The 15,598-nt window shown below is 45.3% G+C and overlaps 1 protein-coding gene across 15 annotated transcripts in view; it reads left to right on the top strand.

Annotated features, from left to right (window-relative positions):
* The window catches only part of ANK2 (ankyrin 2), a 1,556,458-nt gene that overhangs the window by 1,436,700 nt on the left and 104,160 nt on the right, over positions 1-15,598 (top strand). The gene's annotated exons all lie outside the window — the stretch shown is intronic.

Below are 15,598 nucleotides of genomic sequence, written 5' to 3' on the forward strand. Positions count from 1 at the left end.
AAGAATGCGGCACACCCAATCATTTCCCCTGGAGCTGGCACTGAGTTCAGCTGCCTAGGTCCAGCGCAGGCTCCCTTGCACCATAATACAAGGGTGTCTGCTTTAGGGGAAATTATTGTTTACGTGCACATAAACAATCATTCATGGCGTTTTGAAACTTCTATGTTTGCTGCTTAATGCACTGAAAGTGACATTGTGGTGGCAATAGGGGCTTGTAAATATGCCCCAGAGTGTATTATTGGGAGCATGGCAAAAGAAAATAAGGGATTAAGTGGCAATGACATAGTTACGCCTCTGCCACTAAAGCCCCATTGCACACTACTGCAGAGGAATATGCTTTGCTAGAACCCAGATCAACAGAGGGGGTGAAAGAATTTTCAGGTTCACATTGTGCTTTATTTGTGTTCAAGGTTGGACCGACGTCAAGAGCAGTCTGGCAGAGCCCGAAGGGCTGGTCTGGCAGGGCACTGTGTGGACCTGTTTCATGTCTTTTTGGTCCTTTTTAATGGTCTGGTGGACTGTTTTTAACTGTTGATTTCCCTGATACCACAAACATTGCCTGCACCAGGTACAAATGCTGTCTCGGATACCTTGCAAAACACTTCTGCACCATGGGGTCGATTACGATGGTATTTGGAACGGCTCCGAACGGGATTCGGATTCGGCGAATCCGGTTCCGAACCTATGTTTCTGACCAAATCATATAACATGTCTGACCGACCGATTACGATGCAAGGGAACTGTTCGGGCTGTCCAAATCGGTTCCAATCAGCATTCGGACAGACTAAGTCGTTCAGAGCCGAATCGTACCGCTTTATGGACACTGTTTCAGACCGAGCGATTACGATGTCCAAGTCTGACAGCTATTCTGAATCGGTTTGTCCGACACAAAATGGCTGTCGGAATCTGACTATGGGGGCCCATAGCAGGCCCATGGGACCCCTCTTTACAACCATGCACAGTGTAGCAGGCACCATGGAGGGCCCTCCATAGGGTGCAAGGTTTTCCCCAACCAACCCTTTCTTCAATGGGAGCCTGTTTTATCGTTCTGGAACACAGGCTCCCATTGTAGTCAATTAGAGTCCGACTGAACGATGTTCGGAAGCATCGTGATCGGTCGATCAGACTCGCAGAACCCGATTAGGTCGGAAATGATTCCGAAACCGATTCGGTCGGAAGAGTTTCCGAACTACATCGTAATTGGCCCCTGTAAGAATTCAGGAGCGCAGGTTTGATATGGAAGTTAGGTTTATTCTAAGTAAAGGACCCCATCCACAGATGAGATGTTACACTTAATCCATCAGGCTGTAACTGAAGCCTTCTCAAGCTTTGCATCATAATATTCCATAACACAGCTTTGCATCATAGCATTATGTGACTCCTGGCAACAAGTGCAGAACCACAGAATGCCACAGCCCCCATGTCATTACAAGTTCAAAACTGTGGATTTGCAATTTGGGTCGCTTTTTTAGCTATCTGATTCGCTAGTGAAGGCTATTTGTATTTTTGGTGTCTGGATCTATTTTCTGTCCCAGTCAGACCCTGTTTGTGTCCCACTCTCCATCCAGGTGAAGTTTTTTTTACACTGTAATAGCGGAAGCACATATTATATAGAGTCAAATGTGAAAAATGGAACCGAACAATTATTTTCACTTTTTTTAATTATATCTAATTTTTCATATTAGTTTATGTCAAGCATTTATTGTAAAGAACTGAGCACAATATTATTCTTTTTACTTTACCTCGATTTACTAAATTATTTTGAAGACAATCTAACATTATGGGCCCAATTCACAAAAATCTTGCTGTGTATGAGTCCTGTAGCACTTCTGAATTCATCCTGACATGCTGTTGTCAATCAGGAGTACTCTGGGAATATTTTATATCAAACTTTTTGTGAATCAGCCCCACAATGCTAAAGGAATATGGGAATGGACTACAGGGTTTTGGTATTTACATCAGACGTTTATCAAAAACAACTGAGCACATTGTGCTTGACTGGGAAACATAGGTTGTTGTTAAGTGTGGCTATATTGCACAGTACTTTTGGCTAATGCATGAACTTCAGGAATAACGGAGGAGCACTCCTGGCTAATTTGTGGATTTCATGTTCAATATAGGAGTGAGTCACAGCAAACTCTTTATAAATCGAGCCCGAAATTATTTACCTGACACTAAAAACATTTGGCAACATAATCACACAAATAGTGCCTGATTCACAAAATGTAGCTTTGATGTGCCCCTAAAGTACTACTGGCTTACTCTTAAAATCCAAAATCTTTCATGAATAAATGTAGTAGTATTCACTTTTCACTTTCTTTGACACGTATTCATAAATGCAATTCACAAATGTGTACGCCTATGCGAGTGTGGGATTCAGTGCCAAGAGTAATGTAGAACTATGTACACAAAGTTCATAGTGGTAGGTGTAAATGTGGAAGTTTCCAATGGGGAAAGGGTGGAAAATTAGAAATATCTGCTACAGAGTAGAAGCAGAAAAGGGAAAAATAAAGAGGGCAAATGGAGGGGCATGCAATTTAAAAACAGATCTACAACGGGGTGGGTCCGTTGTAATTCACTAACATTTATTCAGGTAGTACTATGTTCCAAAGAGACTCAAATCTCAACAGCCAAGCCTTGGAATAAATCACACATCTCACATGGTCAATAACAGGTAATGCTTGAGAATCACTCAAATCAATTCAGTCATTGAATAATATTATCAGCAGTAATACCTAAACCGGAAAAATGTAATGGAATAAACGAAAACAATAACAATTAAATTTGCACGTGGCAGATATGCATACAAAGTTAGCAAAATGTCAAAAAAATAAAATAAAGAAAATATTTAAAGAAATAGAAAACATCAGACATTACAGACTGCCAAAGAAAGCAATTTGTGAACAAACACACAGACACAAACTCTCTGTGTGCTTATGATGTGGGGTGTATAAACTTGCAATGATTGTCCGGTGTGATTTTCCTACAGTGATACCTGTTTACGTATTCTTGTCACTTCATAGTTCTACAGAGCCTAGCTTGAATATTTGGAGAACTCATTTGGCTGTGTAGTTAGCATTTACAATGATAGGTGTTCCCACCCCTTCATGTAAACGGGTAGAGACACATAAACCAAATATGAGGCATAAATCTCCATCTGCTGTTTAGGCAGAGGTTTACACCCAGGTGTAGATGTACATCTATGCATGTGGAGATCTCCACACATACACTTACCTTTGTGAATTGCCCCCCAGGAGAAAGCCAATAGAATGCTAGGACCACTTGTGGTAATCAATAGTAAGCTAGAAGTCCTCCAAGAGAATGTCACATATAGTCATAGCAAAAAAACGTTGTGAATCTGGCAGGGCTCTTCTACAACACTGAGAATTTACTGTAGCCTCTTTTTCACTCTGCACCCAGACACTGAGAGCTTTCACCTTTGATATTGCAAACCCAACTTCTATAGGGACTGCTTGTTGCTCTCCCTCTGTGAATTACCTGCAACGTCTCTGTCTTCCCGAAGAAGAAGGCTTCACCAAATCCTTCCCAAGAAAAAGTGTGTCCCTTAACCCTTTTAGAATAGAAAACGTTACTAATTCCCTCTTTCAGTAAACAGGTTTTGGTAGCCTGGAGGTAAGGTTATGACATTCGCACACACTAAACTCTGGCAACAGGTAAACATTGTTTACAACAATGTTTACACATCGCATGCCATTACAATGCGGTCTTTACAACAACCGCATTGTTACATCGCATGCCATTCGTTACAAAGACTAGCTGTAAGGGGCAGAAGGTGTTGGATTTTATATACAACACCTTCCCTACTGTTGCACAGACCGGGGTTGGAATAGTAAATAATACTATTCCAACATCCAGCACCCCCCCTACAGCAAGTCGTTGTAATGACTTGCATTGTAATGGTCTGCGATGTAACAACGCTGTCGTTGTAATGACCACATTGTAATGGCATGCGTTCTAAAAGCATGCATTGTAACATGGCCTATTCCTCCCAACTACAAGATCGAAGGTGTGTCTTTTATACTTCGTATTATACACAAAAAACACAGAGCACATGTGCGAATACACATTACTTTTTCATAAAAGCATCACCTTGAGGTAGGAAGAAAGGCATTTCACTTGCTTGTACTCCTGTCCCATCTTCATGTGGGAAAGGACTGGTGGGCTGGGAAAGGAGGACTATACATAACACAGTCCAACTCCTACAGGATGGGGAAGATTAATGAGAGAGAAGCGAAGATGGAGTCTGTCATATTCTTGCACTGGATAGACTCTTCTTCCAGCGGCATCTGCATAAACGCATACCAGAGCTGATGGGAGGGAGGAGGAGTGACCTGTGCCTTATTCTTAAATGAGACAGAGGGCACGTCTGGAGATTATTTTACCTCAGGTTATACATCAAAGAAAACTAAAATATGATACTATTATACAGTCATACATAATACAATGATATATACAATCTAATAAGAAACAGTACAAAAACCTACCAAAGACTACAGGGTGTGTGAAGAGAAAAAATAGAGACACATTTTTATTGCTCTCTCAGGATCACAAGACTCATAGGTCACAAGATCAAAGACTCATGGGCTTATCATGTTGAAAATATTGAGAAACCACTAATAAAACAAAGTAATTTAAAAACACTCCGTCATCAATGTGAAAATGATGCATTCAGCAGGTTTGTTATCCAGACCAATCACTCGAATGTAGAGTTGTCCATGTGTTTGGCTTTGTTGTATTTTGTATACAGTCTGTTGCACTTCTGTTTTTTCTTCACACCTGCCAGGAAAAGCAGGCATGTTGACATCTGCAAATACAGCAGGTGAAAATCCATCTGGGCTACAAAGCCCATTACTTCCGTTCCCCAGTGGACGGCGGGCCACCCACTAATGCCTAAAACAGCTTGAAAGTCTTTTTAGCTGTCCTTGCTACTTAGTCTGGTGGTTCACACTTCCTTTACACTGTTGAGCCTAGGAATCAAAAAGATTTAGGGCCTATGGCTTCAAACAGGAACTCCACAGTGACACACCACAATACAGTGGTATAGGTAGCCAGAGCATGGCAACACAAGGGAACAAGATGGCTCATCATTAAGATGAAGAGATGCCAAATCAAGCTGCTGACCCAAGTACACAAGGCTCTACACAACTAAGGACCTGCCTGAACTACCACCAACCATCAAAAAGACTATGCTCCGCCTCCCATTCACTTGCTCATACTCCCTGCATCTACTAAAGCAGAAGTGGAGGACGCTCCTTCTCCCACATCACAGCAAAGACCTGGGACAGCCTCCCCACTCACCTCTGGACCATCCCCTCACTTCTGGTATTCCGAATGGCCCTCAAGACCTGGCTGTTCAAATAAGCCTCTGGGGGCTGCAAGCGCCTGGATACCCTATCGGGTGATTAGTCACGCTTTATAAATCCTGATTGATTGATTGATTCACACCCGCAGAACCACTGTAGTAAGGTGTGATGGAGTTGGCCCATCCTGTTTCCATACCAGGAGGAAGGGAATGGTAGAAAGGAGTATGATTGCTGACTTTTCTATTTATTAATCATTCAGTTTGAGGTTTTTGATGGTTAACAGACAGAGAGCTAAACAGTTAAAAATGTAGAGAAAACCTTTGTGGTATCAACACGTTACCATTCTTAAGAACCTGTGTCTGTCTATCCTTGTATCACATGTCTCACATACTACTCTTGATACACCAGACTAAGTCACCATAAGTTCAGAGAATAGGTGAAAAAGGGTAAACGACAAGCAGTAAAAAGAAAAAAAGAGGAGAAGGAAGAGAATAAAAAGCACTCGCTCACATTTTCATGAACACACTATGGGGTCTATTAGCATGGCGGGCGGATCGCCACCGCCCGACCGGCGGTGGCGATCCGCCTGCCAAAACACCCTGCTGGTCGGCCATTTACCCCCGCCACATTAGCATGGCAGGGGGTACCACGGTGGATGGAAAGGCCGTCCGCAGCATTTCCACCGGTAGGCAATCGTCACGATTGCCTGCCGGGCAGAAAAGGCCCATAATATGGTGGCAGTGCCTTGCAGGCACCGCCATCCATATTATGATGTGTGCGGTGGAATGCCTTTCCCTGGCGGAGACTCCGCCATAGAAAGGCATGCAGAGTTTACCTTGGGGGCCCGCTGCGGGCCCCTGGGGGTAGGGGGCTGCACTTGGGGGCTACCCATGGTACCCCCCTACATTGGCATTCAGAAGGTGCCTGTCATGTTTTGCATACCAATGAACAACATGCATTTTCCACATTGTGGCAGGTGCTGCTTACAGCACCGCCCGCCACAATATGCGAGATGCAACCGCCATGGCGGTGGTCACATCCTAATGGGCACAGCAGGACCGCCGCACCTCTGGCGGTCGGTCCCGTTTACCGTAATGGGCCTCTTAGTGCTTTTCAATCTGTGTGACTCCCCATCACCTCCGACATTTCAGAATATATTTGGTGCTAACATCTATGCCTATGAAAAATCACACCAATAGTAGGTAAAACCACCCTCGCATACACACACTTCTCAGATTTTACCATTTGATGATGTACTTGGTAAATTCTGCCACATTAAACATATCTTGTCGCCAGATGTTGTAAGAGGCATTCTTAGTCCGTTTCCACAGTCTCAATATGCATATGCACCTAGTGAACCTTCAAAGTGGTCTGGCATCATACCGTCCAGGAGTTCACCTCATTTTCTTTGAAAACTTTCCTCTCATACTCACTCCCTCTCACATTTACTCTCTTCCCCCCTCACTTACCCTAACTCACATTCTCTCAGTTACTCATTCTCACTCACACTCACTCACTCTTACTCACACACAAACATACTCATTGGTTCCCATTCTCACTTACTAACACACTTACACACATTGCTGCATGATTGGTAGCTCCCTCACAACTTCCAATCAATCAATGTTCTAGCACACTCATACTCCTTCAGTTACTCCCCTATACACACTTTCGCATACTCATGAACACTCTCAAACTCAGTTTCTCACTCACTTTCTCTCTTATTGACGCTCTCAAAGACTCTTACACACACAGTCAATCCCATTCACTCACAGACACATACATAAATGTATAGAGAAATAGCATTCTATTTTTGTTACTTACCTTGCTTACTTAGCTGGCAACTTAGAGGCTTCATGGCAGCAGCAGAGCAGGAATCTGGTGCTGGGTATTGGAACCAGCAAGCCATGATTCCCAATGAGGAGCCAGATGTAGCAGCAAGTGCAGGTTTTAAATGGGGATAACCCACCTCAATCCCTATGCCAGCTTCTTGATAGGTGTTAGACTTGTCAGCCTTAGGGTGGTCTTCTCCCAAGGTAATCGCTTTACTCCTCCATATTTTTCTTATCTCGTTTTTGTTGGCCTGTGTGTGCAGTTTTAAACTGCCACTTTGACGTGGCAAAGGAAACCTTTTGCCAGGCTCACACCTGCCTTTTTAATACATATAAGTTATCCCTAGGGTAGGTAACATGTATGACATGTAATTTTACGTTTTACGTGTCCTGATTGTGAACAATTGTTACATTTGTTTCTCACTACTGCCAGGCCTCCTTCTCCCATAGGATAACATTACATTGGTGTTACCTTATCAAATTTAATAAGCTGTAACTTTCAAATGGGAACAGGTAAACAGTTTATGTTTAGTGTCTTTGGAATTGTAATGAAAAAGCCTTATTTATGTGAAGTCAGATTTTTTATTACAATTTTGAAAATGCCACTTTTAGAAAATTGGCATTTTCCTACCTTAGCCATTTAGTGCCTGCAGCCTGTCTCTGGGTCACATGACTGGGTGTAGTTGGCAGTTAGACTTTGTGTATTCCTCCTAGACAGCCACACACAATAGAGAGCTTAGGTGTCCCTGTATGGGATATCACTGGCAGGATGGGAGGGCCAGAGTTAGGCGCAGTCTTGCTTACACCAGAATATGCTGAGTGCTGCTTTCAAACAAAGGATTGCATACCCCTGTAGTTAGTCTGGAGCCAGACCACGGTAGGCAACAAATGGGTGCACTTCAAAGGAAAACCTCTAGAAGCTTTCCTCACTTCAAAGGAGGTACCATGTATAGATATTGAACCTCATACACCAACTCTTCAGTACACTTCCAGACCTGTGGAAGGCTCTACCAGGAAGGAGGACTGCTGTTCTGCTGAAAGGACTGCTGCTCTGTTGGGCCGCTGCCATGAAAGACTGTTGCCTGCAGTGCTTACCTGCTGCCCTCTTGCCTGGGTAAGAAGGGCTGGACCTATAACCTGAACCGAGTACCACCAGAGTGATTACAAGGGCTAGCCTCTTGTAACCAGCACCTGGACTCTGCAGCTATGAGTCCTACGCTGTTAAAGGGTGCCACCCCAGTCCTGGACCCTTGAAAGTGGTACTAAAGGTGTTCAGCCCACCCATTTTAAGCTCCAGCAGATTGTGGGTGTCGCGCAAGGAGGTCTTGGTGGGGGTAATTTAATAATAATAATTTAAAACAAAAAATGTAACTTAACTTTCCACTGGCCGGGTCCTGCATCTTCTCTGCTCCTGCTCTCCTGCCTCAGGCAGGAACAGGAAGCAGGCAGCCAGCCTCCCTCCCCAAAGCCAATCACAACACTGCAAGCAGCGTTGTGATTGGTCAGGACACCACCCAGCCAGGTGCTTATGGGGAGGCCATGTTCTCCATGCAGGCTACATTGCAGCCTGCATGGAGAAGAGCAGAGTGTGCATGACTGGTTTGGGTGGCCCGAGAAGGCCGACCAAACAGTCTTTGTGCACTCAGGAGTGGGCACACCACTCCTACCCTGCCTGCTCACAGGCACACTCGCCCGCAACCAAACATAAATTGGTAATAACTGAAAGTTATTACCATTTTATGTTTCTGCTTCTCGCACTGCAAGAAAGCAGTGGGACGATGCTCCTCCGCCCTAGTGGAGGAGCTGCCTCTGCACCTCTGGCTCATGATACCACCCGAAGCATAACCAATGCATTGCCTCTGCTGCAAGGATTCCTCCAGCACAAGGAGTCTGCATCAACTTTTCAACCTGTGCAACTCATCCTTGATGCAGGACTTCGCATCACAACCTCCCCTTGGCAACAGCCACCTCGACAACGACGCAGGACCTCAAAATGCAGCCTTGCAGCTCCCCCAGGATTGACACATTTTTCAGCTGCACGACGTATCCTTGACACAGGACCCAGCAACGCTCAGCAACCAAGATTTACTCTTTTTCAGCAGGCCCAATTGGGTCCCTGTAGCAGGCCCTCACTCCATCACGGTCAGCCTGAACTTGTGACTTTTACCTGCTCTGGCGTGACCAGACATCCACAGTTGGCACTTTGTACTTTTTGGTGCAGTTTTCACTTAAATTTGTAAAACTGCACATCTCCAGTTCTACTGATTATATTTTGGTTATTGTGGTCTTGTTTTATTCATTAAAATCTACTTTATTTTCTAAACTGGTGTGGGATCCTTTTTGTGTTGTTTTCTCACTTTGGAAGTGTTGCACAAATACTTTACACATTGCCTCTAAGTTTTTTTGTTTGTTTTATTTCTCCAATTTTTTATTGGTAATATGCATGGGATGATCAATGTACAGACATCATATTACAAGCATCAATGCGGTGTGTTGTTGCCCATCTGTAAACAGTAGCTTGGCGCTGTTCCAAGGTCACAAAGCGCAAGCCTTAAGAGGCGCCACAAAGGAATTACATTTACAATGTAACCTAGGCCATATTGCTGGTACAGTTTTCTAGGGACCCTTAATATCCCATAATCACAATAGTCTATTTGCAATTGTGCCCTGTAATTACATTACTACTTTTTTGATTTCCATTTTTCTGAAACGGAAACAAAATAAACCCCCCCAACAAACTTCTATTGCTATTTGACAGCTCCTGGCGGAATGGGCGACCCTCCCCGGGTTGCAGTAGTGTGTCTTTCTTCAGTATGTAGGCAAGGCTTAAATGTGGTGCAGCATCTCGTGTCTCTGACCCCTATGCTCAATAGTGAGTACATCTGTGCGAGGGATTCGGGGGCTTGTGTGGGGGGTTACACTCCCAAGGTGGACTGGCAGTGAGGGCCCAGCTTATCCGTGAAGGGAATCCAGGCAGGAGCCCGGGGACTTATTGGATCAGGGCGTGGGCGTATATGTGTCGCTAGGGTACCGTCCCTATACAGGTCAAGCCCTATTGTTATTACCACTATAAGCTTACAAGGAGAGGTGGAGGCGCAGGCTGGAGGGGGGTCTTTAGTAGAGAGCCGTTTTGTGTATGTGGCCCTGTATCATCCCCAGAGGGGTTAGCGCTGGTCCCATCTTCGTGGTTTGCTCACTGCACTAGGTCCATCATAATGCTCCAGGTCTCCAAGTCCCTTTCCGCGTTCTCATCCGTACGACCCGTTCTGAGTCGGCGCTCCTCGGCAACCCCCTATTCCCACAGGTCTGCCCTCCATTTCTCCGGTGGGGGGGTGGGGGGGGCGTGTCTGCTTTCCAATGAATAGCTATGCTGCATTTTGCCAGCACCAGCCCAAGCATAGCGAATTTATGCTGCATGCGAGTTGTGGCCTTGGGGGTCGGGAGAACTCCCAAGAGGCATCGTTTAATGGGGGCTTCAATTGAGAGCTTAGTTGCTCTACGTAGAGTGTCCAACACTACGCTCCAGTAGGGGCCGAGCCTGGGGCAGTCCCAAGTTATGTGAATAAAATGAGCCGGGGAGAAGCAACATCTTAAGTATGTAGGCGCATGCGTTGGGTCAAACTTCGCCAGGCATGCAGGTGTCAGGTAAGTCCTATGTAGATAATTGAACTGCGTAAGCTTGAACCGGGCATTGCTCGAGACGTCCTGAACCAGCGCCACAGCGCGCTTCCACTCCCCGTCCGTTAAGGCCGTGGGCCGCTCCCACCTCCTGTGTCAAGTCCAGTCTGCGGTCCGTGTTTAGAGCCTTGTACAGCCTGGATATTAATCCTCGGAAGGAGCCCGGGTCCAAAATCGTGCACAGAGTGCTCGATTCCTCTGGCTCCATCGGGAATGTAGTCCATATTTCCCGAAACTTGCGAGTTATCTTTGCATATTAAAGGAAGTGGCCTTCTGGGATCCCATAGTGCTCCCTGGCATCCTCAAAGGATAGAAAGGAGTCATTAAGATAAAGATCTCCAGCCTTGGTGCAGCCTCCTGCACTCCAGCTGGCCACATCCATTACGGATTGTATCTGGCGGTATCCCGGAAGCCCTTCCAGTGGAAGCACGTGCGCATAGGGGGCTTTTCGCAGCACCAGGGTCACCGCCCTTTCCCAGGCCCAGACTACTTGTTTCACTATGAATGGGCAGTTCGAGGGGGTTCTGGCTCCCATCATCAAATACCTAGGGAGCTCCGCTTCCAGACACCAAATGGCCAGCAGTCTTTTTTCAGTGTACGAGACCTCCGCGCACCACTGTGCAGCATATTGGAGGAGCCCTGCTATGTAATACAGATGCAAGTCAGGGAGCCCCAGGCCACCCTGATCCATGTCCAGCTTGAGAAGGTCAAGCTTAACTCTGCTCCACTTGCCCGCCCAAACCCATTGCCTCTAAGTTAAGCCTGACTGCTCTGTACCAAGCTACTTGTGGGTTGAGCACAGGTTAATTTAGGGTCTGCTCGTGACTTCACCATGACACGGATTGTAGTTCCTGTTTGAGTAGTGTTTAACCCCCTCAACCAGCAACCCAAGTTCTTACAATAGGACTGGAAGCATAGCTCAATAAGAAGCTGTAATAAATGCTGGGTATCCTGCCTCTGCTGCTCTGTGTTTCTTTTCATTGGCTTAGTGGGTGCACTGATATGCACTTTGACAGCCACATTTTAGCAGATATACTGTGCTCCCTGAGACATGCACATTATATTTGCTTAAAAAAGTGGTTTGTGTCTGTGTGAGGGGATGGTAGTTGAACTACGCCCCTCAGACATGTGCAATCCAGACACCCAGCTAGAGAGTACTGTGTTTTAACAGCACTCTGTAGCTTGAGAATGCCTTAGCTCCCTTAGCCACCTCCTGTCATCAGGAGCCTCTAGAAGACAGAGAGGGCTGACCTGCACACTGGCAGTGTTCATGAAAACCCAAACGTTGTGTTTTCATGAACACTGCTAAATTGAACCAGCATTGTTTAATGCATTCGGTTTCGCCTATGTGATTAATAATATACATATATTTTCTACATTTTAGCTTGGTGTGATGGGGCAGAAGAAGTGATGGGGCAGAAGTAGTGACGGAGCAGGTACAGTGATGTGACTGGGCATGAGCAGGAGCAGTGACTGGGCAGGAGCGGATACCAGGCAGGAGAAGTGACCGGGCAGAAAAAGAGACCGGGCAGAAAAAGTGACCAGGCAGGAAAAGTGAGAAGCCGGGTGGAGTGATGGGGCAGAAGCTGTGACAGGGCAGGAGCGGTGACAGGGCAGGAGCAGTAATGAGAACAGTAGTGGAGGCAGAAGTAACATGAGAACCTATTTTTTCATGTAAGGGTCTATTGGAAAACATCCTGAATATAACAAATAAAGTAGACAATCGAAGTAAATGAATCCAAAAGTTAGGCCCATGGGAGCAACAGAAAATAGTGAGCTGGGGGAAAACCGGAGACGTCCAGAAAGTAACTCACTAGCAGAAAATAGTGGTGGTTCTTATCAAACTCATAGTCGAAAGTCTCCATACACAGCATACCGTCTATTAAAAAGGGGACATTCACCCCGGGGGGGGGGGGGGGGGCTTGGTAACAAGTGGCCCAACAGCAACTGTGTAGAGTTTGAACACCGTTGAGCTGAGCAATCTGAGGGTAGATGGACAGGGACATGGGCGGGGTTAAGGAAAGAACAGCGGCTTCCCTGGATTTTTTGCCTCTTCAAAGAGACTTTGTAATTATGACATAATGAATCTTCAGAGATCTATCTGTGGTGGGCAGCATGAAACCACCAAAAATCTCTTTAGCAGCATGATAAATTCATGGAACCCCTATTTAATGCTGCTAAAATTTACTCGGCTATTAGTTTAATAGGCCTCTGTGATTCATGATAAAAGAGTGAGAATTTTTCAATGTTTGTCCCATCTATAAATTAAGCAGCTTACCTCAGCATTCTTTCCAAAGTGATGAAAAGCGTTAACTAATCAGGATTTTTGAAAGAAAGCCAATGTGGGAGAGAGTTTCCATAACTAGAGCATTTGTCTATTTAAATAGCTTGCCCACTGGGTCTGTTCGTCAACAGTGGTAATTTCTGTAGTCTGCAACTCACCTGAGAAACAGGGTACATTTTGATCATATATATAGCACAGGGTGCTTCCTAGCGGAAGGAACCTTTGCAGTAAGCAGTACGAAGGGGATTGTCGCAGCATTTGGTGATCTTAAAGAATAATTTGTGAATGAATGGCCTCTGTCCCTCCCGCTTGGACGTGGTCACGTTTTTGAAACCTGCAAGTGTCCTGATAACCGTCAGAGCAGTTGGTCTCAGCCCCTCTACAATCTCTATTTGCTATTTCGGATACCTTATTTTACAGCTAATTTTTTTAAACGATGTCTTTTTTTTTTTTTTTTTTTTTTTTGTTCTTTTTTTTTTTTGTTTTTTTATGTCCTCATTAGCCTGCCCCACAATCTCCATGAGAAACGCCACTCCCCTTAGATGTCGTCTGGGACTAGATACCATTCCAACCCAAACCCTGACATCAAACGAGTGTAGACCGGCGAGAGACGTTCTCGAGGATGATGTTGTAGGGGGGAAAGGGAGAAATATGTGAAGGCTCACAACCCCTTAGGACTCCATCTTAAACTCGGGAGGCCATCCGAAGAGACGACCGTGGCACCTGGAGTATGCTGGCATAATCATCGGACCCGGGGAAAAAAAAAAAAAAAAAACCCCGGGGCTCAACGGAGCCACTTATTTCCACTGGACCAACAAATTCCAGAAGGAGAGGTTGCGTTGTTGACATGATCTGGCCATATCCATTTTTGATGTGTCATATAAAGACTCTAGCCAACCTGCGTGAGATGGTGCCTTCTGGTCTACCCAGAATTTACAGATCTGCCGTCTAGCCAGCAGAATTGCGTAAAACAGAAAGCACTTTGCCTGGCCTGTGGTATTATCGTCCACCCCAAATATAATTAGCGGCAGAGTAATAGAGATGTTCTTCTTGAGGATAGAGTCCAACGTGATCTTGACTTCCTCCCAAAAGGTACTGATAGATGGACAATCCATAAACATGTGTACATCAGAGGCAGCAGGAAGATTACACTTGTTACATGATTTCCCGGGCTGGTATTTAGATAGCCTTTGCGGGGATAAGTAAGCTCGATGGAGGGTAAATAAGTGATTCCGCCTCAACCAGGCCGGCTTGACCAGTTTATACAGGAGAGTGAAAGATCTTATCCAAATATCCTCACACTGCATCCCAGTTGGCCCTCCCCACTGTACATCGGGTAAAGTGAAATCCCCGTCCATCTCCTCCAAAATGGCCCAGTACCAAAAGGCTACCTCTTTCCCCCCCACTTGCCTCTCTATCAACTGTTCTTCCAGGTGGCAGCTCTTCCCCAAGTGTGTCTTTTTCCTGATCAATTCCCGGGACCAACTGGCTAACTGGATGTATTTAAATCTGGAAAGTGTTGGGCCAACCTTCTTATATAGCTCCTCCCAACCCACCAGTCCCCCCTCCACCAACAGCTGGCCCCACCTTTCAATCCCTGCCTCTCTAATAGGTGTTGCAAGACTATCGCTCAAACACAGAGGAAGCCCCGGCGAGTCCCAGATTGGAGCGAACCGAGAATAATATGGCAACCCCAGCCTTTCTCTGATCGCTATCCACACCTTGGCCAAGGATAGTAAGATCTTTAATCTCACCTTCTTGAAGAATTTCCGGTCTCCAAATTTGAAAAGAAAACCATCAGGTGGCAGATCAGCCCCATTCAGCATGGCCTTAAACATTTTACCAATTGATGCAGTTGATGGAGCCTTCAGCAGCATTCTAGAATACGATAACTGAAATGCCCAGGCATAGTATTGTAGATCTGGCAGTGTGAGCCCCCCCTTCTCCCTCCTCCTCCTCAGTTTTTTCCAGGCTAGTCTGGTGGCTTTATAGTTCCAAATAAAGGAGTTTATATCTTGTTGACATTTATAAATTTGTTTCTGGTCAAAAGCAAGAGGGATGGTATTAAAAATAAAGGTGTACTTGGGAAGGATGGACATTTTTACTAGACTGATTCTCCCCAAAATTGTCAATGGAAGACAAACCCAAGCTTTTAATAATGCTCGACATTCTCTTGAAACCCGTTCCAAATTGGTATAAGCGATTTTACCTAATTCCTGGGTGATCCTTATTCCCAGGTAGCGCATAGATGGGGTAACGGCCAGGTCTGAATTTTGGGTATTCCAGGTCATTAGCTCAGTCTTTGCTTCGTTGATTTCGTATCCCGAAAACTGCCCGAATTCCTTAGCTCTCTTGATAATAGCCGGGAGAGCCTTCACAGGATCCGATGTGTAAATTATTATGTCGTCCGCATAGAGTCCTATCCGCTTAACCCAACCTCCAAACTCAAAAGAGGGAATGTTGTTATCCTCTCTCAATAT

The sequence above is a fragment of the Triturus cristatus genome, chromosome 2_2, assembly GCF_964204655.1.
Source record: "Triturus cristatus chromosome 2_2, aTriCri1.1, whole genome shotgun sequence".
Taxonomy (NCBI): Eukaryota; Metazoa; Chordata; class Amphibia; order Caudata; family Salamandridae; genus Triturus; species Triturus cristatus.